The following is a 24,648-nucleotide window of genomic DNA, read 5'->3' on the forward strand; positions in this document are numbered from 1 at the left end:
AATTGTTGTGGAAATCAAAGGTGGAAGATAAGGATGGCTTGCCACAATGATGATTTAAAAAGAAAATAACTTCTGTTTCCAACTCAAATAGTCCAGGTGGGAGAGGGTGGCAGCACTGTTTCCTCCAAACCACTTATCCATAAAGTGCTGAGTTTACAGATATTCTAAAATGCTACCATGTGAATAATATTCCTATGCACATATTCTTAGTTTATGGGCACTTGCCATATGGCATTCCTGCAGTTCAGCTTTTTTTTTTTTTTTTTAACATACAGTACATGGGCTTTCTGCTCATAATTAAACTCTCAAGTCATGTAATCACATCCTCTGTATACTCTCCTAATGAAGGAAGTGAATTCTCAGGGGTGTAACATCTTAGGCTTTACTTTCCTCTGTCCATGTTCAAGAATGCTAATGTGATTCTCTGAATTCTTAGCAAAGAAACTGAGTATTTACAGTAGTCCTTCTCTCTCCAGTGATGAGTTCTTCTTCCTTAAGGCTTGACCTTGCAAAGAATTTTTATTTTAATGCACCTCTTTTAGAAGAGAGCTTTCCTGTTTTCTCAGCCTGACACAGATATTATTAAAAGAGGTTTCCATGGACACTGGCATCAGTAGGAAATGAAAGACGGCTGTCTTCCTTTCTGACCCACAGGAGTTTCTCACTGTTGCTATGGCAAAGTTTACAGATGTTGCTGGTATTATTTTGCATAATATGATTTAAAACCTCCAGTCTGGGCAAACATATTCTTTAGGGATTGGTAAATACTTCTGAATAGAACAAGTAAAAAGTTGTAATTGATAACAGTCTTTGAAGTCTTCTCAATCATCAGGATAATTTGTAAAACAAATGGATTATTTTACTACACATACTTTTCTGTGGGGCTCTCTCAGAGCCCTAAGTCAAATGTTCAAAAGAGAATGAGTCTCAGTACCTTATGAAGTTTTCTTATAGTAATTATCAATTAATTTATAATTAAAATTATTTACACCAGCTACCTCACATATAAGTAATCTTCAATATATAAACCAGCAAATAACTACATTTTGAAATTTCCTTATTGTGGACCTGGATCAAAGACCAGGTAAAAGGACTGATCTCAGCTCATCTAAGCAGTACGTGAAGCTGTTTGCAAAACCCAAGTTAGATATTAATGATAAAAGGATATAAGCATTTTAACAACTTAATATCAAGTACTCACTTTTTGTGTTACATAGCCTTTATGCACTTTATGCACTTTTTCCTGTACACAACAACAACAAAAAAAAATAAAAACAACCCTCTCCTCTTGAGATCACAAATATTTCAAGTAGCATTAGTGGGACTTCTTCAGGAGTTAAAATTTACTGCATGTGTCTCAACACTTGGAGATGGATATAGGATGTTCTGCCAAAATGAGGAAATTGAAAATTGGTAGAAGAAAAAACTAGAGGGGAATACCAGTAAAAGAAAGGGTGTGACCTCTCCAGTGAGGCATTATTTTATCATTTTATGTCACCTTGATTAGTCTGTTTGCCTGAATCTTCTGTGTGTATGTTTTATTGTTGTATTTCCCATCCTGATCAAAAAGGGCACATTTATTGTTTAGTAAGCAGAATTATATTTGCTGCAATTTACATAGTCAATAGCAGTCAGACACTAAGGTCAGTGTCTATCACATCTTGAAAAAAATTGGGGTTAGAGCAGGTGATAGTATAAGTAAATTTTGGTTTTATGGATGTAATAAAAAACCACAGAATCCCTGACTCCTGCTGCCACTCATGTTGTGCTCTAATAGCAATATATGACCTTTGACAGTCAATTAAAATAGGAAATAAGGCAAAAAAGGGGTCACTATGCATGTTTGGCCAATCTGAGCTTTTTGAACAAAACGTCGTAATAGACTTTCAAAGCAGGAAGAAAGGGGGTAAGATGGGAGGGCAGGAGGGACAGATAAAGGCAGGAGGAGAAGGGAAAACAAAGCAGAAAGGGAGGAAGGGATAAAGGGACGGGAGAATGAAAAAAAGCCTTTCTGCATTTGTATTTTGGGTAACCTTAAGCGCATTAAAGAATCCTGCTGCACGGCAAACATATTCTTCCTCTATACTAAAAGCTTCTACTCCTGGCTTCTTGAGTGGGACTAGAACAATGCATTTGGTCTTAGAATGTAATAAACATCCCTTTTCTTTAACAATCTTTGCTATATGAATTGAATGAAAAATAAATTACTTATCTTTATCTGATATCTCTGTGTGAGGGGATAGCAGGAGAAGAGTCACTTGATTTTGAAAGGTAACCCTGAGTAGCACTGCATGCAAATGGGATCAGCCAAGCGAAATTATTTGCCGATTAATCTGATACCTGTCACCAGATCTCAGAGAAAAAGATGCCCTATCAAGTGCTTTTATTTGAGGGAATAGGTTTTACCAAAGAATAAAAGTCCCCTAACAATGCCCAGTCTAATTCTACATTTCTATTGTGGGCTGCATATTCTTACAGATTTTTAAGGTTATATGAATGTACAGAAACAACATAATTTTACTTGCAGTAAGATACAGCAGGTGACCTCCCTAAAACCCAAAAACAATTCACCAAATTTGGACTGAATACCAATGGAAGTTTCAGAAAGCTATTCAGGCTACCTATTCAGGCTAGTTGAATTCAATTAAGGAACGACCTAGCATGACTTTTAGCTGATCTTTTTGTGGGTGTTAACAGGTCTTGCTGTTATAAAAGGCATGCACATTTCCTATTAGCTATTTTCTAAGCTTATGTTTGTAGTTGCTGGGTTGAGCTGCCATATACTTAAAAAATAACATCTTTCTGTTTGCTGAACAAAAAAATCACAGCAACAGAACTGGTTTGGGATTTAAAAAAAACCCCTTTCCTTAAAAAATGTTTAAATTGAAAACAGATTAATTTTTAATAACAGATATAACAGATCTTTGACAGTGAAACATAGAAAGGTTTCAGAACTAATCTACCCCTAAGTTTTGCAAAAAAGAAAAGAAAATTGAAATGAAGATTTGAATTTTTCAAAAAAAGATCAGGTTTCACTGAAATGAGTCAACAGTCCAGATATGCTTTTTGAGTTAGAGCAGGTATTTTCATAATCAAAAAATATTGCCACATCACCTGGCATGTTTTTTAGTGTGAGATGAGAGTTGCGTATTTCCATAAATCTGTTCCTTCCACAAAACAAGGCAAAAAAACTCTAGATGCACCACAAGGTACTATTTCAGAGGAGCCAAAATCCGCATCTTTAGATTTGCAGCAACAGCACATGATAGTTAAGACTTACTGTAGACAGACTGAATAATGCACCAGAAAATTTCATTTAGGGATCTCTTTTCCCTCACCAGAAACTAAGGCAAAATCCCTTCAAAAATTTGGACAGACTGCAGATTTCTGTTAATTCTGTTCTTGGAAGTACCATTAGAGCTTTGCAAAGGCATCCAAAAAGAATGATGCAATGCAGTTTGCACAGAGGCCTAGAATTATATCTGGGCCCACTACTGCTTTACTGCCTGTTTTACATTTGTTTGACATCTTTGGTGGTGACACAGACAGTGGGACCAACAGCCCCACAGCACATTTGCTAAGCACCAAACTGAGTGGTGCAGTTGACACACCGGAGAAAAGAAATGTCATCCAGCAGGACTTTGACAGGCTTGAGAGGGGTGCCTGTGAAAACATCAAGTTTTTCAAGGTCAAGTCCAACATGCTGCACCTGAGTTGGGGTAATTTGAAGCACAAACACAGAGAATGGATCCAGGTGGAGAATGGATCAAGCCCCACTGAGAAGGAGGTGGTGGGTGAGAGGTTGAACCAGGCATGTGCACCCACAGCCCAGAAAGCCAAACTTACCCTGGGCTCCATCAAAAGAAGTGCAGTCAACCGGGCAAAGGAGGTTATTATCCCCACCCCCACCCCCACTCCTCTTTTGTAGGACCTCACCTGGAATGCTGCATCCAGCATATGACAGATGTGGACTTGTTGGAATGAGTCCAGGGGAGGGCCATGAAGATGATCAGGCAGTAGAAGCATTTCTCCTGTCAAGACAGGCTGAGAGAGTTGGGGCTGTTCAGCTTGGAGAAAGAAAGGGTCCAGGAAGACCACACTGCAGCCTTCCAGTACCCAAAGGGGACATACAGGAAAGACGGAGAGGGACTTTTCATAAGGACATGTAGTGATAGGACAAGGAGGAATGGCTTTAAACTGAAAAAGGATAAGTTTAGATTAGATATTGGGAAGAAATTCTTCACTGTAAGGATGGTGAGGTACTGAAACAGGAATCTCAGAGTAGCTATGGATGTCTCATGGTACTGGAACAGGAATCTCAGAGTAGCTATGGATGTCAAGGCCAGTCAGGATGGGGCTTTGAGAAACCTGGTTAATCAAAGGTATCCCTGTCCATGGCAAGGGGGTTGACGCTAGATGTTATAAAAAGAAGGGTTATAAAGTTATGCTAACCTTGTTATAGAATTATTCCCTGTTAGAATGTTGTTAAAACTGCTAATCACTTACCTGTGTCTTTTCCTTGTTAGAAATCCTTCTGTGCTAGGTTTGGTTTCACTGTTCTGCCGGCTGCTGTTTCCTGGAAAATGGCGCCAGGGCCTGTGAGGAGGAGATGACATCAGAGACAGTATGCAAATGCAGGAACTCCTCAGAAACCATGTTAGAATCCCCTAGAACTACAAGCCTTCACAAAATTATGGGCCGAGATGCTTGAAGAAGGGTGAGCAACTAACTCTAGTACCTAGAGAGACGCTTTTAATCTGTCACTCTAACCACCAGAGACCTCAAATAGCCTGAGGACCCTAGACTATAGTGCAGACTGTAAGAAGGGGAAGAATCCTGCCACTCCTGTGAGGACGGATTCCCTGGCTCTGCCTGCATGTGAAGCGGACAAAGCTGCATTTCCTCCTCCTTGGCCAATCTCTGGGAAGCAGCGGCGGCCCGTTGGGCCCCGACCCGAGCTGGTCTCTCTAAATAAACGCATTTTAAAGGAAAATCATCTCCTCCCCATTTATTACACTAGATGACCCCCTTTCATCCCAAACCTTTATAAGATTATATGATTTTCCTATAAACAAAAAACTAACGATGTGGCTTCATAATTAAAGAAAATAAACACGAATATCAGATGCATGCTGACTGGCACTAAAAACCGATAATGATTCAGAGATTAAGTTAGGAGGTTCCATAAATTCATGCTAGAATCCAAGCTTACATTTAACTACTTTCCCAGGTCTTTGTGAATAAAGTGCCTGTTTCTTGAATGTTTCGTAAAAGATATATAGCTCTAAACCTAAGCCACTATTTTTTAAACCTATTTTTTCTTCGACAGCACAGAAGTTAAAATATTTAGTAAATGTGCACAGTCGTATAAAGGGTCACAGAAATCAAGGGGAGCCATTTCAATGATTTTTTACTATTAGTTTTCTTTTCTATGTCACTTTCTGCAGATCTATTGAAGGATCCTTAGCAAGGAAATAGGGTCAGAAGTTCCAGTAACTTGAGGCAGTTTCCAGAAGTTAGAAGAAATTATGTTCCATCCAGCTCAATTTAAAGTTTAATAGTCTGTCTTTTCTGTAAATTCCTTTCTCATAACCACTCTTTTTGTTCCTCTTTTTTTTTCCTTCATTCCCCTTCTCCCAAGAAAGGCAAAGGCAGGCTCTGTAGCTACTACTATTCCCTTTTTCTGGTTGATAGCAAACTATTAGAAATGTTCTGGTTTTAGTTGTAACCCCTGCCATCCAAAAGAGAAGAAAGGACCAAAATGTAGTTCTGACTAAATCAGCTAATATCTCATAAATACGTTTACTTTGACAGAAATTCTTCCTTAACCTTTGGAAGAATTTGGAATGGACCTCTGAGGTTCATACTGGGAAAAAAGTTCTCCTCACTTTCAGCTGACATAGTAACATCTCCTCTGGAACAAGTTTATACTTTGTGGATGTGCTGGTTTTGGCTGGGTAAATTTTCTTCACAGTAATCAGTGTGGGTCTCTGTTTTGAATTTGCACTGAACACAGGGCTGATCATATAGAGATATTTTTGCTGTTGCTGAGCAGAGCTTACACAAAGCCAAAGTCTTTTCTGCTTTTCACACAACCACTCTGGCGACATGGATGAGGTAACTGGGAAGGGACACAGCTGTAACAGCTGAGTCCAGTTCTAGACCATATGGCCTCATGCTCAGTATATAAACTGGGAAGAAGAAGATTTTGAAGTGATGGCATTTGTCTTAATGAGTCGTTCTTAAGTATGGTAAGGCACTGCTCTCCTGGAGATGGCTGAACATCTGCCTGCCCATGGGAAGGAAGCACTGAATAAATTCCTTGTTTTGCTTTGTTTGTGTGCACTGCTTTTGATGTCCCTATTAAACTGTCTTTATCTCAACCCTTGAGTTTTCTGGCTTTTATCCTTCATAACCACCAGTCCTGTTGGTGGAGAAATGTGCAAGAGGCTTGCCTGCTAACTGGCATGAAACCACAATAGCTGCAAGACTAGGAAGAAATTGGGAAGAAAACCCCACTGACTGCTATGTATTTTGAAGACCCCAAGAAGAATTAATCCCTCTTGTTTTCAACATGAAGCAGTTTAGCTAATGTTCTTACAATAGAGGATTTTCTGCCGGTAAACTTAAAAAATGTAGTCATTGTGGGTCACTCCAATTCTAGTTACTATGTTTTTTGTCTCACATTACAATAGGAACATACCTACAAATTCCTGTCTCTGACTAGGAGAGGTGACAGTCTTCCAAGTAAGCTTTTAAGTATGTGTATTTTTCCAGTACCTAAAAACATCTTAAGCAATCTGTCCCTCGTCTTCTAGCTTCCCATTTCCTATATAATAGAGATTAAAAAGTCAAGATGCATGATCTATGCCACTAGTTTTGAGGAAAAATTTTCTTTTACATGTTTGAGGGTTTTTACCTTTTTGTTTTCCATGGCTTAATAAATATAAATAAATCTGAGTTGGTTAGCATCAGTAAACTAATGCATCTGCCTATTCAACCAAGTGCAGCACCTTCCAAATTTGAAAATAATTTAGAAATTATTTCTTAGATACCTTTTATGGTGGGTCTCAAACCTTTCTCTGCTTTCTTCTTCTGTGATTGACTTCAAGCATACAAAGGTCCATGCCTTTGACATCTCACAATTTTAACTGGGCTGCAAGTAGAATTAACTTCATTTTGCAAAAAGGAACAAGATTATTTTGAGAAACTTTGCACTGAATAATACTGGGAATTTTTGCATTTTGTCTAAAAGATGGGCTTGCTTTGAATTGCCTTTACTTATTGCAGCTAAGCTGAAATGATTATGACATACATTGTTCCATTCTGTGTTCAGAAGTGAAAATTGAAGTCAAAACTAGAAATTCTATCTGACTTTATTCTAATACTCTCATTTTAATGCCATTGCAGGCCTTATTAACAGTCCCCATTACAGCTAGTAAAAAGGGGAGGGATTTTATCTATCGATCTTATGGAATGCATAATCCCAATGATGTGTCCTTTTTGTGATGTGTTAGTATAAAGATGATAAAGATGATAGATGATAAAGTATTACTCAAATAAGAGTGATGTTCATGTGAAAAGTGGAACAGTAAAAATTCAGACCAAAAGAGAAAAAAATTTAAGCAGCACAAAACTGTGGCCTGGACCTGGATTCTGTACCAACAGAAAAATGGTGGAAAGAAACTGTAATCAACTGTTGGCATCAAGGCCTTAAAAAGAATAAATCAAAATTTACCTCCAAAGAGGATCAGGTTTTGAATGTCCTCTGAGCTAATTTCTGGTATCGAAAGAACCACTCGTGGAATCCTACTTCACACAGCTCGAAAGCAAAATCCCAAGACACCAGTTCAAAGTCTATAAGAGGTACTTATCTGAAATTATTTTCATTTGGGTTATGTTCATAATTCAGAAATAAAAACATGAAAGAGAACAGAAGAAAAAGTTCTGACAGACTGAAGCATTTTGGTTTGACCCTTTTAGGCAAAATACTTTGATATTTCATTCTGAAATGTTTTGAGTTATGCTTTGAACACTGGAACATAAAATGCGACCTTGAACCTTCATAAGGATTTTTGTGTGTGTAAGAAACTAAAATATTTTTTATTGTTTTAAAAAGAAAAATTTTTCAGACAATGATTTTCATGATCACTTTTGCTTCAATTTCCTTTGTAAAATTAAGAAGAGAAGTGGAAATTTTACCATATGAGTCTAATCTCATATGGTCAAAGATCATTTTCTCTGGTCAGTATGGAGCAGAGTAAATCTTTATACTCAAACAGAGAAATAGATGGATGGATGGATATCTATCACAAAGCCAGCAGTCAGAGAATTTTCCATAAAATTAGTCTACTTTCAGCAAATGAGATGTCTGTTCTGCTTTCAGCAAAAGAAATTGCCCAACACTACCAGCAGATCAAACCAGCCGCGAAATTGCTGAGAACTCCTGGTTGTAGTTTACATCAACTGCAGAATCTGGGCCTCATTGTGCCAAGTTTTCTCATAAAGCCTTGAAAAGTTCTATGACCTTGAAAATTTACAATTAACAACTTTGTTGAAGACGTGTACAAATCCAGCTAATGTTACTAACACAAATGGTAGACTGTGGTAATTTTGTTGGATTTCTGTTAAAATATAAAACTTTATGCTGATGCTATTTACATCTAAATAGTAAGAAACATTTCCACTTTCAGAGGTTTCATTTTTAAGATACAATTATAAATAAATGTTCAATTGATCTCAATTCTTTACCAGAGTGCAGCTAGTTAAATTATTTATAATTATCTAAGTGAATTATTTATGACTATCTAAGTAATATGCCCAAGCTAGTTTCAAAAGACCATTCCTCAGAGGCAAGCTGCTGTGGACAGCCAAGTCTCTCCATCTGCTATGAATGACAGGCAGGCAGAGGGTAAATATGAAATTAGGATGAAATTGTGATGCAATGTTTGCCTGCAATCTGCCAACAGGTTTAAATCAGCACCTGGCAGGAATTTTGGAAGTCAAAATTGTCAAGAAAAAGCCCCAAGATTAGGTCTTCAACACCTCAAAAATGTGAATGACTTGCTGGGTCTCTAAACTCGAGAGCTGTCATGTTTGTAGAAGTAAAAACTTTTTACCAAATTACCCGCAAAATAATACACTAGGAATCAAAATGAAGAGGATCTCTTTGTATTAAAATTTCACTTAAGAGATGTATATGACATTTCTATCCATTATTGCACATTTTCCCCAGATCAGTTAGATTTCCATTTAAACCCTACAAAGTCATACTTCCAGATTGTTCAGAAAGGTAACAGCTTTCTTCCCCCATCAGTATTACCCTCTTCAGAAATTACTTCAGCTCATTGGGTGTGAGTTCACAACCATAATGACATGGCAAGAAACTATCATGACCATGACAATAATTTATCCTAAATTTGTATTTTCTGCATTTTTTGTATCTCTAGTTGAACAGCTTACATATATATGAGAGTCCACTATAGACATTATGACATCCCTGTCATAAACAAAAGGCTGCCTGCTTTTGCCATGCTGAGGATATGAGAACAGTGAAAATGGTGTTTGTAAAACTATTGATGAGAGGAGTTTATTTCAGTTTCACATGCATTGGGAAATAACAAACAAGAATGGTGGCTACAACTGTGTTTTACACTGAGATTTGATGTTAACTCAATTTCCAAAGGAAAGAATTGAACTCACAGAGAGATATGATGCATGAGAAACCATCTGCATACTCTGAAATAATAAAATTTACTGAGCAGCCTCTCAGGCTGATAAAACTTGGCTGGAATCTCATGAGTTTAGTTTCTCATTCCTGTAAGTTTTTAAATATCCAGTTTTACATATAGAAAGAATGAGAACAACATTTTTGATGAAGTTGGATATGTCTGCTTCCTAGCAGGATGGAATGTGGAGACCCTGGGGGGCATCCCATGGGTTTGGGAAACACAAGGAACTTCCATCCAAAAGCCAGTAAAACCACATTTGCTCTTCCCCTGTTCCTATGTCAGCTCCTGTGTCCCTGAGCCACTCTCTCCCTATTCCCTAATTGGCCCTCATCTTTGTACTGCCTCAAGACCAGGGTGATCCCGGGTGCTTTGGGGGAAAGAAACCTGCACCCTTCCATGTGTGTGTGCCTGGAACTCTGAACATCTCACTGCATGGCTGAATTAAATATCTGTGGATATTATGCAAAGGCTCTTTTTGCTTCTTTACCCTGGACTTTACTAGCAGCATATCAGGCTGCTATGGTAGAAGTAAAAAGAAGGCAAAAAGTACAACAAAATTTGAAAAAATAAAATTGCAGCAAATTATTTTATACCCTGGAAGCTACTGGACTCCAATATCAAGGGAGTAAAGTAGATTCATCTGTTCTTTCTGAATGTAGTAATTAGATTATTTGACTGTAACATTGTTGTAGCACAAGCACTATCTAGACACCCTAGAACTACATATTTGCAGATATTAATCAGTAGTTTCCCCAATACATTTTGAAATTTTATGGAAAATTCATGCTTATTGGCTTTTGATTTTAACAGAAGAGTTCTTCTTCACACCACTCAGCCATTAATCACGTAATCGATGGTGTTGTAGAACTTTAAATGTAATCTTCAGCATTCCTTTTGCTTCCTTGATTCTTCCTTTGCTTTTTTTATTATTTGATTAATGTATGCTTAACTAAAAACTACATGACACATTCCCAAAGAAATTTTGGTTCCACAGAGAGCAAAGTCTTAAATCTCATGGACCACCATAAGACTGGGATTTCACTTAAAATCCCATCATAAAACTAGATCACACAATATTCATGGAGTAAGACAAGAAAGACTCTTCAGGATTTTCCTTTATCTGTAGTCACTGATTTAATTCTTACTTTATTCTTTCATTCTTACTGATTACATTTGTTACTTTATTTACTTATTGTTTTTAAACAATATCAAAGCATTCTGTTTAAAAAAAAAAGGAACTGCTTTGTTGAAAGCAGGTTTACAAGGAATGAAATCAGTTTCTGGTGTTGATTAAAAGATAATAATTACACAGGATTAGGCCAGTGTCACAAACAATTATCACTGAAGATTATACAGGAAAAAAGGCCAGTTATGGGCACCACACATGGCTAGTGAGAATTCTTTATTGAAAATTTTTCAGGCTCTTGGATTAATCTTGTATTTTGTCTTTAGTTTATCACACATGTGATAATTATTCTGAATCATTTAGTCTGCTGCTACTCCTTACTGAACAAGAACTGTGTCACAGAGAGAAGGGGCTTTGATGAGAAAAGATACCTGTGTAGCAAGAGAGGAAATCTGCATTGTACTTTAGCCACTATTGTGAAGAAAATGGAGGAAAAAAAACAAGTCCAAAAAATTCCTTCTTATCTTGGTTACATCTGTGAAAATTAGGACTAACTTGCATGACACCCATATGGTCATTGCAATATAAAGTAGACATCACTGAGAAAATACATTCAAATGCTTCTTTAGTCCCCTGTGTACACTACACACAATTCTCCTCCTTTCATAAGGCAAAGAGATGTCAACACTAAGTGGTCTGGGATCCCTCCATACCCATTTTCTTCTCTTTGCCGCTTGCCAGTTTCTTCTGTCTCATTTATTCAGTTAATATTCCGTTCAGGAATCACTACATTAAGCCCATCTAATATGATAATAATTTTATCAAATCAAATGTCAATATTAAAAAAAATAATAAAATCATTAAAAAGTGAAGTCAAATTATTTATGGAGAGAAAAGTAAAAGAAACCTTTTTACTTGAATCTTGTAAACACATTTTTTTGATGTCCATAGAAGTCACATTCACAGACAAGATACCAGACATAAGCCATGATACAGGGATGAAGACATGCATGCTCACCATCAAAAAGGTAATATTTTATGAATGCTGGTACATTTAGGGCATTTTATTTATGTCTTTCATCCTCTTCATGACAAGCAAAAGGCAAATAATTAATAAAACACAATTAATAAAGGCAATAAATGAATAAAATTAATAAAAAATTATAAGACCTTTTCCCTTTAGGTCCTATAAGCCTTATCTTTACCTTGAGGCAGATTGTTTTCATGGGGAGGTCATGGTTTGGTGGGGATAGATTACTTCATTGAGGGATTGGAAGCCACCTCTTTGCATCAGGAAGAATATTGTATCCTTGAATTAGTGGATATTCAGTATTAGTCAAATAAAACTATGTTTGTTTCTAATGTGTTCCAGCATTAATTCATCCACATAGTAAAGCAAACATAAGAAAGAATTCGAGTCTTATTGCTTACTCTCCATGAATAATTACACTGGAATATTTTTATATAGGTGTTTTTATCTCAAGAAATTTTAAAAAAGTAGCCAAGAAATTAAAAGTATAGTAATTAAAAGTAAAGTAGCCAAGAATAAGTGAAATTAATAACAGTGGAATCAAAGGACTAAAGAAGCTATGAAGCAATATACTATTTCAAATAGAAATTTCAGAAACCTTGAAATAGAAACTTCCATTATCAGTACTGAATTCCTGGGATGAAGCTCCCTGTGCACAAAATATGCAGTGGAAAGGCAAAAACCTCAAAACCTGAATAGTTATAGGAGGTTTTTCTTGTTACCAATTAGTATCTGCAAAGGCACTTTCCTATGGATACTACCCACTGTGAGGTACAATAAAATGCATGCACAGGTTGTTTTTAAAGCATAATGCAAGTCCACCTGTTTTACAATCTGGTTTGTTTAGTGAGTATGGTTTCAACAACAAATTCTTCAGACAGTCTACAATTTTGCAGGAGTGATAGAGATTGATGGAGCTCTGATTGTCAGATAAAAAGACCCCTCTGATCTGCTTATAATTCATTACTTTCTATTTTTCCTTACAAAATAATCTGACCTACATTGTATTATTTGCAGTAAGAGTAAAATTTGAATACATGGAGGGAGGGTGTAGAAGTTAAAAGAATCCTTGTTAGTAAGTGATTGTGGCACTCCAGGATTAACCAGTGTCACAACTTTGATTCCATTATTGCTATTAAACGCTTAAAAACCTCAAACAAAAGATGAATTTACAGAAGGATTTTATATATTTTTGATTTTTTTTTCAGTTTTTATTCTATTCATGGAGTGGGAGGAAACCTGTTTCACAGAACACACAAAATTTTCTGTGTAGTCTCCTTGTTGCTTCATTATGATTTTACTCTTTTAATACAAAAGAAACCTGTGTAGCATTTTAACTCCTCCAAGCATCATCACCTTGTCATTACTGTTTGGACTTCCAAGTACCATAATGGTTTCTATCGCATGCTTTAAAAAAAGTCAAAAATTGTAAAGTTAGACTACATGGCAGTGTACATTTTACTTTTTCTTATTAATTCTCCTCCTACTTAACGCCATTTATCTTTATGTTTTAAAACATTTTCTTACCTACTTCAGTGCCATTTCAGTTGCAAATGCATGTTTATTGACCTTCTTTAATCAGAGTAAGTCCTCTGGCCTGTTCAAGGAGATGTCAACTCAACACTGATTTGATGTCAACTCAATGCTGGTGACCCATTGTACTAATCAGGTGATTGTCCCATCTGTGCTATAATTCCATTGTTGAAAACTGTGGTTAACTCCCTTAAGCCTTCCCCAGAAGGCATATTTCTATCTATTTGCTATTAGTAAAATTGCTGGCATTGACAGACTAGTATCAAACTACACTCATAAAAAAATTAAATCAAAACAATATTTGGTGAAAGAAACCAAAATGAAACAAAATCTGTTTCAGTGTACAATCCTAGTAGACGTGGCAGTAAGAGATAAATCAATAATGTGTCTAACAGCTGTGGAATTTTAAATGGAAAGTTCTTTTAATTCTTTCTGGTTTTCTTCGTGGAGGTCAGGGAAGAGACAAAGTGATAGTGAGAGGATATTTAAAGCATAGCTATTCCCAGTGTGCTGGGATACCAGTGAAAGATTTCTTTCCTTGGGTAATGCTCAGGAGAACATGGGGGTCCTCAAATGCCTGGTGACACACACCACGCAGTTAGACATGATAGGTGAAGCCGAGAGCTTCCTGTGGCATGAACTTGATATGGGAGCAAAACTTATTTTTCTGGGCTGCGCACTGTCTTTATACTCTGTGGGCAGCTCTAACTGCTTGCAAGTACTCTGTGGCAGGATAGATAATAGCATTCCAGCTGGAAAAATTAAAATGGCTGTAGTAAAGCTGAGGTTTGTGACACCAGTAAATTATAAGTGTACCCAAAATAATTAAATATCAGTATAAACGTAGTAAAATAGTAAAACTAACAATATGCAAGCATTTTCTATTACAGCAATGGCACAGTGAAACACAGGTTTGCATACTTATATGAGCAATGTGATTACTGAAGGGGGAAATATGAGTTTAGTTGCCCAGAAGAGACACCCAGGTAAAAAAGTTGCCAGAGAGAGGACAAGATGAACAGAGGGGGCTATGTATCGGCATGGTGTCCTTCTACACAGACAATGATTACTAGCAAGACAAAAGAAAACAAGATTAGCAAAGACCCTCTTTTGAGCAAGGGGTAATATCCTAAAACCATCAGGCCTCAGCAACAAAAGCTAGAGAAAAAAAAGACAACAAACCCATGTTGGCTCTGGCTTCTCCTGTCCAACAGCTGATCGGGCCCATCATTTTCACTACCGTAACAAGGAGCCACCATGTTTTCCAGCCAACAGCCCTAAATATGTGCCCTTAGTCCCTTCATAGTGCAGTCTCATAACTTGTTTAATATTTTGCTAAACACCTTCATTCATGAAGGCAGTAATGACACTTTGGTTTCTACTTCTGAAAACAGAATTACAAAGGCAGCTGCTTTTAAAACATATATGAAGTGGTTGAAAACCTATTTGCCTTGTGAGTCCATGCAGTTCCACTAATATTAGTGGAGCTGTAAGATTTAGATCAGTTGGTTTCTGGCACCTGTGTCACTTCCTTATAAATAAGATGTTGGCAAAACTTGTGTCTTGCAAGATTACCTCTACTTGCTGAACAGCCATAGGAATATAAGGAGGTAAAAGTTAATGGCTCACAGGCCTTTGCAAGACTCACAGTCAAGACTTGCAGCTAAAGGTCATGGCAGTCAGCACCATTTAATTAAAATATAATGGATTATCTGTAAAAGAATGCAGCATTTGGATCCTTCTTTTATAAAGGACTTTAGTTGCTGTTATTATTTACTATCTCCTGCTTAGTTAAGATTGTGATGAAGATTGTGTACCCTAAAGGTATATAAACCCCATCACTGTCCCATTTGGGCAGAGCCCAAATCAGCAGAGGCTGTTGTGATGATAGTATGTAATCTCTGCTAAAGCAGTAAACTTCCTGCTCTGAACTCATCTAAATCAAATTGTCATACTTTTGGGGTGGAAGATGGTGCCGTGGTTTGACTCCTACATCCTCTTGGCTGGAAGCTTGTCCCTGCTGAAAGCCTCTACTGCCCGTGAGAGAGGTACAATGCCCCAGAAACCTTTAAGATCAGGAGCTGCAAGTCAGACTGGAACTTAGCCGACAGTTACGATTGGGAATCTCTTGGCATGACAGTGCTCTTGGCCTGGCTGGCACAGAGGGCTGGGGCTAGACATTGTGATGGGGAGCACATTCCCAAGATTCTTGTCTCTCTCTCTTTAATTCCTTGTTTTCTGTTGGGTTGGATACACATGTCAGCAACAGAGGAGAGTTGATACCCAGGCAGAATTGAAATGTATGCAAACAGGAGCCAGATAACTAGGAGAAATTCCAGTATCCCAAAAGGGACTCCAGAATGTTGGATGCGTTCATACCACCCTCCTAAACCTCCAAGTACTTAAGTTTCCTATAAAAAGTACCACAGCTTAGGTAAAATAATGCACTTATGGAGTGCCTTGGCATCCAAACAATGTAAGGTACACCAGTTTCAATGGGATGTATTTGTTTGTATGTGGATGCCTCCAAAAAGAAAACAAGATCCCAAACCAGAAGTTAGAAATCATCTCAGGGAAAAAAAAAGGAAAAAAAAAAAAGAGCACAGGGGAGTAGGCAGCTGTGTTTATGTTAAATCAAGTTCAGTGTGTAGGTGTTGTTGAAGACAGCAATCTCTGACCACCACTCTTGAGTCTTCTCACAGGGCTGCTCTTGATCTCTTCATTCCCCATCCTGTCTTTATACTGGGGGTTGTCTTGACTCAGGTGCAGCACCTTGCATTTGATCTTGTTAAACTGCATGAGATTCACATGGACCTACCTCGAGCTTGTGCAGGTCTCTCTGGATGACATTCCATCCTTCAGGAGTGTCAACAGCACCAATTCAGCTTGGAATCATCTGCAAATTTGCTGATGATGCACTTGATTCCTTCATCTGTGCCATTAATGAAAATATAACACTTGTCCCAGTACAGACTTCTCATCACTTGTCACTGATGTCCATCTGAGACTAACCACTACTCTCTGGATGTCACTGTACAGCTACTTCCCCATCCATCTACCAGACCACTCTTCAAACCCAACTATCTCTAACTCAGTGAGGAGGATGTTGCAGGGGACTGTGTCAAAACTTCTGTCTTACCGAAGTTACGTGACATCTATTGCCCTTCCTTATTTGATTGATGTAGTAATTCCACCACAGAAGGCCATTAGGTTGGTTAGGCATGGTATTGAATGTTTTGGGGGATGTGGGAAAAGAGAAGGTAAGAAGTGCTAGGCCTGATGACCACACAGGATTATAAAACCCAGAGACAAGAACAGATGATGCAACACACCAGTCCAAGGAACAACTGATCCCAGGAGTCATGAGCAAGGATCTGCAGCCCTTCTATTGTACTTTAGATGTATAAGAGAAAAATGATAGATTGTAAGTCTCAAAGGGGAAATATGGAAGCAAAATAGTTATTGCCTCATAGTCTCTGCAGTCATTAGTTGACTAACCTTGCCAGTCAGAACCATTTAATTAACAAATTAGTTAATTTGTTTTTAAAGTGAATATTTGAAAAAGGATGTACTGTCTGAAGCTTCCCTATCTGAAGGATTTCAATTGCTGATATTTACCTCCCCCTGTTTCTCTGATAGGTTTGATGAAGAACTGTGTTTACCCTAGGGGGTATAAAAAGAGGAAAACTGCACCGTTTGGGCAGAGCTTACATTAGCAGAGACTGTTGCTTTGCTGTTCTGTGATCTCTCCTGTAGCTCTAGGAATAAACTGCTCCTGCTCTCACCTCATCTAAGTTGTTTTCCCATTATCTCCATGAAAAATACATAAATTGGAAGCAAACAGTTGTACTAGGGTCAGCCTCCTTACTAGTTTCAAATCTCTGAAGTTTTATGATAAATTGAATATATTACTATTTTGTAAATGTTTTCTTTACCAGTCTTCTTTTTTATACTTTTTTCCTCTCTTACTACCTATTTTTCTCTGCCTTTGAAAACAATTTAAAAGCAATCCAACCTAAGGCCTTGATAAATAACATGAACTGGTCCTGAGCCATACATACAGAAAAGAATGAGCTCACTAAACAAGTTATGTGCAGTATTAAGTATGAATGAAATATAAAGGGAGATCTTCAATTTAATTTTAATGAAAAAATATCCCCACACTGGTTCCACCACTTGGCTTTTTGCGCCCACAAGAATCATTGTATTTGAGGATATTCTAAACATAATAATAATATGGAAAGCTTGACAAATTTTTTTTGTTCTGCTAAATTGCAGATCTCTAACCACATAATCTCTAGTACAGTGCTTGCCTCGTGTGCAAGTTCCTTGTGCTCAAAGGCTGCAGTAATGTGGTCAAGTGGCAATAACTTTTTCCGAAAGTATATATTTTGATAGAGAAATGAAGGCATGCCCTGGTGTGCAGAAAAAACAAGTTTACCTTATCTTCCAACACCAGTAAGTCAAACTCAAACCATTGAAAATTATACTCCATCTATTCAAATACTACTTGTAGACAGAGCACATGTTTATAAAGATAGACTAAATTTTAAGATCTTTATGAATGGGGTTTTAAGTGGGAAAAGCTGCATAAATTCTCTACTTTTCCATAGCCATTCTAAGTAGTGATGAGTCATAAAAAGCAGGATACAATCCATACAAAATGTTGCTATATCAGTCCATAGAACAGTAAATAAGAATTCATACCATCAATTGTCATTTTATTTATCATATTTACTGGTATTCTCAGCAGGATAAAGCACAGTGGTTTGCCCCTACCTGAAGAGGAAATCCTCTTACTCAAGAAGCAAAAAGCATGAAAGAAGTTTATGGTGTGCTTGCCCACCTTTCTTTACTGATTACTATAACTTTAAAAAGAATCTAGCAGTGGTATTATGAATTAAATTACTAATAAATGCCTTATTTTTAATACATAATTAAACAAAAAATTGTTTTGCTGTAGCAATAGTATAAATGATGGTTGCTAACTACAAATTGTACCATTGGCTTTTCTTTCCCTTTACCATGATAGTCTAACTACTGGTTACTGGCAGTAATTAGCCATGTTTAGGGACATTATTGATTACAAAAATTCAGTGTGTTACCATAATAAACTAATTTTCCAGTCAGAATTTTAATGTTTCTACATATTGAACTTTCAGCCATAAATAGGATGATAGTATTGAAAACTAAAAATTTTAAGTTTAAATGTCTGCTAGACTTCAATTTTTGCCACATGAAAAAATGTACATTAAAATAAATTGGGTTATCAATTAAATTTTCAAAAATCAACCCATTATCATTACATTTTTCATTCTGAGCAACCTGCATTAAGGATCAAAAAAATATTGATATGGCTTCTAATTGTGGAGATAGCTCTGTAAGCATGCAAACCATTGCTTACAGAGATACCTATCTTTTCTAGGTGCTATTTTTTGTACAACTGGAGTCTTGCTAAAACTATTACAAAACATTTTTATAATAAAATAATAAAGCTAAAGACAGCACAAAGGCTTCTACAGAAGCTCTATATTTTTAATGGGCTGGTAAATTTTCACACTTAAGCCTTGTGTTTACAGACTACATAGAGTATGCCTCAATAGTGATGATATATTAATTTTAACTGGACACAAACCCTGATTGTGCTCTGCTTAGCTGCTCTAGCATACAACTAGTCATGTGGCTATGACCAAAAATAAAACAACCAGTGAGCTGCTTCTCAGAAATCAGAAAAATAATTCTAAAAATATTTTTTTTTTTAGCAGTACATTATAGCTCAATCTGTATTTTGTTCTCTGGCTTTTTAGCAGTATATTTCCCATTGACTTTTCCCATCTGTCTTCAGAAGACATGATTGCAACTAGTAAAATCATTAATTTTCAAAAGAAGGTAAGAGACTTCTCTTGTTGGCTGTGAGGGTGAAAGACATTTAGCCACTTTGGAAGGTCACACTGATTTTTTCATTGACTTTTTTCATCTCAAGAAATACAGTCTGACAAATGTTCATGCAGCATTTAGGATCTCAGTTTGAAAGAAAAGTGAATTTTAAATAGTGTGGGTGCTGTCAAGCCCTGTGCACAACAGATGACTTTAGCCTTTGAGCAGCAGTTAAACATAACTGTATTCACACGACACATGATTACACAATAAACTAGAGCCATTAATATGTTTATTATTTGTCTTGCTGACAGATTTTTATGAGTTCTATAATCACTGTGCGTTTTTTAAAGTAAGATCTTTCATAACCTGAGATAATTCTTCCTCATCAAAATAAATAACATTTCTTTCAACACTTCCTCTGTCCCATCTCCAACTTCAAATACATTCCATTGATCTCTCTTATGTCTGCTATCAATGTCTTTAATGTCCATGAATTGACTTCTTAAAACCCTTCTGTTTTTCTCATGATCAGCATTTCACAAAATCAGCCCATGATATAGACAATGTACATAAAATCCCCCTTCATCTTTGCAGAGACACATGCAACCATCTAACACATATTTGTGGATTGGAACATAAACCACTTTTTATTCCAATTCTTGCTCTACATATATCATGAAGTTTCTTGATAAGTCCCTTAATTGAGAATATGTTATATTTTTAAAGAAACAGTTGCCATTAATTTAAAATGACAAGAACTGAAAATTATATACCCTAAATATTTTGGAAGTGTTCCAACTTTATTAATACTGAACTTTATGAACACTGAATATGCCTGAGGCACTTAACATACATTAACTTAATATTCACTGCCTAATTTTACACAGAATGAGAAAAACTCTAAATAACAGCCTGCTTATGGACAACGTGTCACCATAGTGCATGTTGAGGATGAATGAAAATGACCTTTCACAAAAATTATATTCATCAGACTGGACAAAACACTCATTTAAAGAGAAACAAAGGACATCTAGCAGAGTTCTTTATGAAACTAACAATTAGAAGGCTCTTTGTTAACTATAATGAAACACTATTGTTTTTTTCCCCCAACTGCTTTAGTTTAAAGCACACACTTAAAGCAAAGCTAAGCTATCAGGTTTCAGCATGTGGGGACATATCCTTTCAGAAAGCAAGCTTAGACTGTCACCACTGAGTATTGTGTTTGAAGAAAGACTTCACAATCTACTATTTCGCGCTTGAAAGATGCACTCTGGTGTTTGTTGCCTTACTAAAACCAGGATGACTGTTTGGGTTTTTGTTTAAAGACATTCTGAAGAAGGCAGAATTGTGTAAATCACATACAATGCAACCAAATGACTATGAAGGTATGCCTTCTGCTTTCCTCTACAGTCCCTATTGACTGGATTTAATTATGTAAAGTCTAGGATATTTCTACACTCATATTTTTTTTGTTTCATGACAGGACTGTTCACTTGAGATGTTAATCTTAACCTGAATGGTCATTAGGTACTTTCTCCATCCAAAATTGCAAATAACTTATTTTAAGTGTAATGAAAAAGATTTTGTTTCTCTCATGACAAACACCCAACAGAGAATAAAAGAAGGCTATATTAATATTAGTAAATATATTTTACTAAATCAATGAAGCCCACCTGCATCAAATCACTGCTTTCACTGGGTTTATTTCTTATAAAGAGTATACCCTGAAGCCCATATAGTATATTAAAAACAGCATTTTCTGGTTTGCAGGGCCATCATCACTACTGCTGATGATAACACCAGGTTCCTGCCAAGATTTTCAGATGAAGCGGATATAACTGTAAAACAAACCACGATTTTCTCCATGTGAGCTCCGAGGAATGGACCATTCTCTCTCTCCAAACACAAAGCCTCTTGGTAAATCAGATAAGCTTCTGAGACTTTAAAATGTTCTTTTCAGGTATTTTCCACATCTTCCAGAAGATTTAGGTATTTTTCAATAGATGTCTCTTCCAAAGCCCTCAAAACCAGATAGAATGAAAAACATTGTTCCAGGAAAAAGCAAGTTAGGAAAAGACTTTTTAAAAACAAATTAAAATTAACACACAACTCAGTTAAAAGACAGCCTTTGCTTTTCTAAGAAACTAATTTAGAGAAGATGCATGATAGCTGATAGATCCTACAATCAAGAATATTTTGAGAGTTTTGTAACAATAAAATATTTGAATTTCATGGGAACACAGCTATATTAAATAAAACTGCACCGACTGTGCAGTAAAATACATGCAGAAGCAACAATCTTTTCCACGCAGCTTCATACATACATAGAGGACCTTCACTCTATACTTTATGTCTATGTTTATGTGTAGAAAGTAAAACATAGGTTGTTAAACAAAGCCAGATTCTGATTTAAACAATACTTGCAAGATTTACATAGAGCATAAGAGAACAGTGCCTTTAGATCTATGTCATATGGCTCTGCTGCTAAGCGTCAGTGCATGGAAAATCTTGTAAAGCAAAACAAAATCAAACATTTCTGTTCTAATTCAGAGCAATATTTTTAAAAAACAATAAATAAAATAATTCTGATGGGGGGGTCTCTATCACATTTCAGAGATATCAAAACATTTTGTTTCTGTTTCAAAAATATAATATTAAATGCATTAACACACCCTGAAATAAAATATCGCCCCTTGCTCCCCCACCAATCTAACATGAATCTGTAGTTCTTGAAGTAACCATGTTTTACCATCAGGTAAAACATGTCTTCTTTGGAGTACATATAGGCTGTGATAGAAGCTCATACATCCACCTTTAATCAGTAAATGCAAATTTGCTCCTTTGCTTTATCCTATGCAGGAGAGACATCTAAGACATTAAAGCAATTATTTTTAAAATCACTTTTATTTGATTGAGAAGACCAGTAGCTGGAATATGAGGTTTTGGAGAAACAAAAGCTCTCTCAGATGGTTTCTGAAATCAAGAAGAGATTCGTTTAACTGTACATTTAGTGTAAAGAATTTAAAGGGAGGGGCATTTTTCACATTTACTTAAATTGAGTTACTGAATTGTGCTAAATCATGAAAATACAAGGTGGGGGGCAGGACTGGGGCAATAAAGCTTTTACTCTTTTTCCTGAGCACAAATTAAAAAAAAAAAAAAAAGGTAATTTTTGGCCACAAGCAGTAGAACTGGGAGTACTATTGCACTGTTTAAAGTTGAACTAATGAATCACAGAAATGTCTAGTAAATATTTTCAAGCTGAAACTTCTGAATCTTCTGAATATTATTACGCATGAAATTAGAACTTTAGAACTTCAGGAAAAAAATCTCTACCACTGGCTGTCATGAAAGAATCTTCCCCCCTTTTTGCCTTTTCAATCACTGAGATGAAGTCGGTTTGTATAGTTTAAATTAACTATAGTTCATTAAGATGAGGTATTCTTGATGTTTGCTCTACAGTGAAATTTATATATATTAATATACATATACATATATTTAGGCAGATTATTCTGATAGTTAATATATATGACTATATACCATTAGAGTTGTATATTTTCACCCAGTGGAGTGGACTCATCAACAGTTCTAACTGAACCTATTTCTGATCTGCTGGGCTTGGATATATCCCCAATGACATTTTTCCTTGTCAACTGTGCCTAGTTAAATGGTCCCTTTACCTGTCCCTGATCTATTCTTCTCACTTCACTACTGAAGCTCATCTCCAGAAAAGCTTTTTGAAAGTTAAATTTGAAAAGCTGGACTTCTGAAATTGCCCTAGATTAGAAAAAGGAAGAATACCCTGTCCCAAAGTGACTAAAATCAGAAAAAAATTACAGGAGGGTATAGGCCTACACTCAAAAAAGGGATCATTTCCACAAGGACTTTGTAGGAAACCCAGCTAGGAACAATGTCCCTTTACCATCCCACAATTACTACAAATTTCTTTTTATACTATGGACAAGGAAAAAAAGTAGAAGAGCTTTCTTTTATTATTATCTTCTAGTTTTTTGATTTACCTTTGAAATATATATGCTGAATTGTGGAAGATAAACACTGTGATGGCACTCAAAAGATTTCCTGTGAAATAGCTCTGCAACCTACTTCACCTCAACATTAATGAAAATGGCAATTTTCCATCACTACAAACATCTTATTTCAATTGATCTGGGCTGTTCATTAAAAAATCCCAGCTCCAACATGTCACTGCTTTATGCATCTGAAGGTAAAAAATATGGGAATGCTCATTGTTTAACACAAAAATAATAATTGTCACCTTCATTTATCAAAATAGTCTTTTTTAAAAAATGTTGCATCTTGCATGTTCTCAAATGCTTTCCTCTCCATCTTAAAAAAAGGCAGAACAGATTCAGACACTAAGACCTCTACCAAGTTTTCAGTACAGTCTTTATTCCCATGTAACTCTACCTTTGAGGGTCTCAAGCTCATAAGCACATATAAATTTATAAAAATTAAATCTATTAACATGTATCAGAATTTATTAGTCTACATTTCCCAAACACAAACATACTGACACAATTACATTCCTACACAAACAGAACCAATGAAAGATGTCCATGGCAGGCTGGCTGATACCAGGGTGGCAAAGCAGAGGCATGTCTTTGCAGATTGCTTGACATTTAATATATTCTCTTGGTGCACAGAGAACCAACAACACCTCATCCTGCCCACTTATGGGAGGAAATGCCATGGAAATGCCCAGCATACCAGAGCTTGCTCACAAATGGACCTGCCAGGAAAACCCTTCATTGCAAAATTCCTCACCATTTGCTATTTCTCAGCAAGAATGTACCACTACCCTTATTAGCTGCTGGCTTATTCCTGCCATGAGCAGTCATAGGAATATCCACTGCTCAAATGGAAATGGGCTAACACAGAGCTGGCTGAATGCCCAGAACTGCAGCTAGCTCTTGGCACCTTCTCTGCCCCATACCAACTCCTGCTGGATATGTGCACAATGCCCATGACAATATGACACACTCAATGTCTCTCTCACCCAGAAGCAAAGTGTGCCTCCTGTGACTTGCAGCCTGGTCCCCTGCTGGTGATCCCCCATGAGGTAAGGTCTGAGATTAGAGAAGGAGATGTGGGTGCTGTGGCACAGCCACCCTCAGCCTGCTGAGGCAAGCAAATAGTCATTTCTGCATTTTATTAAGTGCAGTTTTCAGTCCTCTTCTTTCACACATGCACCCTGACTCAGGATTTACAGTGATGAGATTTCTATCGCTGTAAAGCATGATTGCATGTATAAACAACAGTTAAGCATATATTTAGTCATTTATTACAGCTGTCATGTTCACAGTAACTATCTAGATTACCTACTTTGT

General features: G+C 36.6%; 1 protein-coding gene across 6 annotated transcripts in view; it reads right to left on the reverse strand.

Moving 5' to 3' along the window:
* Nucleotides 1-24,648, reverse strand: part of TUSC1 (tumor suppressor candidate 1) — a 53,073-nt gene that overhangs the window by 15,774 nt on the left and 12,651 nt on the right. For 3 of the 6 annotated variants that reach the window (XR_005978080.2, XR_012053279.1, XR_012053278.1), the window contains exons 2-3: nucleotides 4,507-4,596; nucleotides 3,937-4,044 (exon numbers count right to left, since the gene is read on the reverse strand). The gene's annotated coding sequence lies outside the window, so the exon portion shown is untranslated. Of the gene's footprint in view, nucleotides 1-3,936; nucleotides 4,045-4,506; nucleotides 4,597-12,096; nucleotides 21,321-24,648 lie in introns of those variants that run through there. The other 3 variants (XR_012053277.1, XR_012053280.1, XR_012053281.1) reach the window with 2 other exon arrangements.

The sequence above is a fragment of the Taeniopygia guttata genome, chromosome Z (assembly GCF_048771995.1).
Source record: "Taeniopygia guttata chromosome Z, bTaeGut7.mat, whole genome shotgun sequence".
Lineage (NCBI taxonomy): Eukaryota > Metazoa > Chordata > Aves > Passeriformes > Estrildidae > Taeniopygia > Taeniopygia guttata.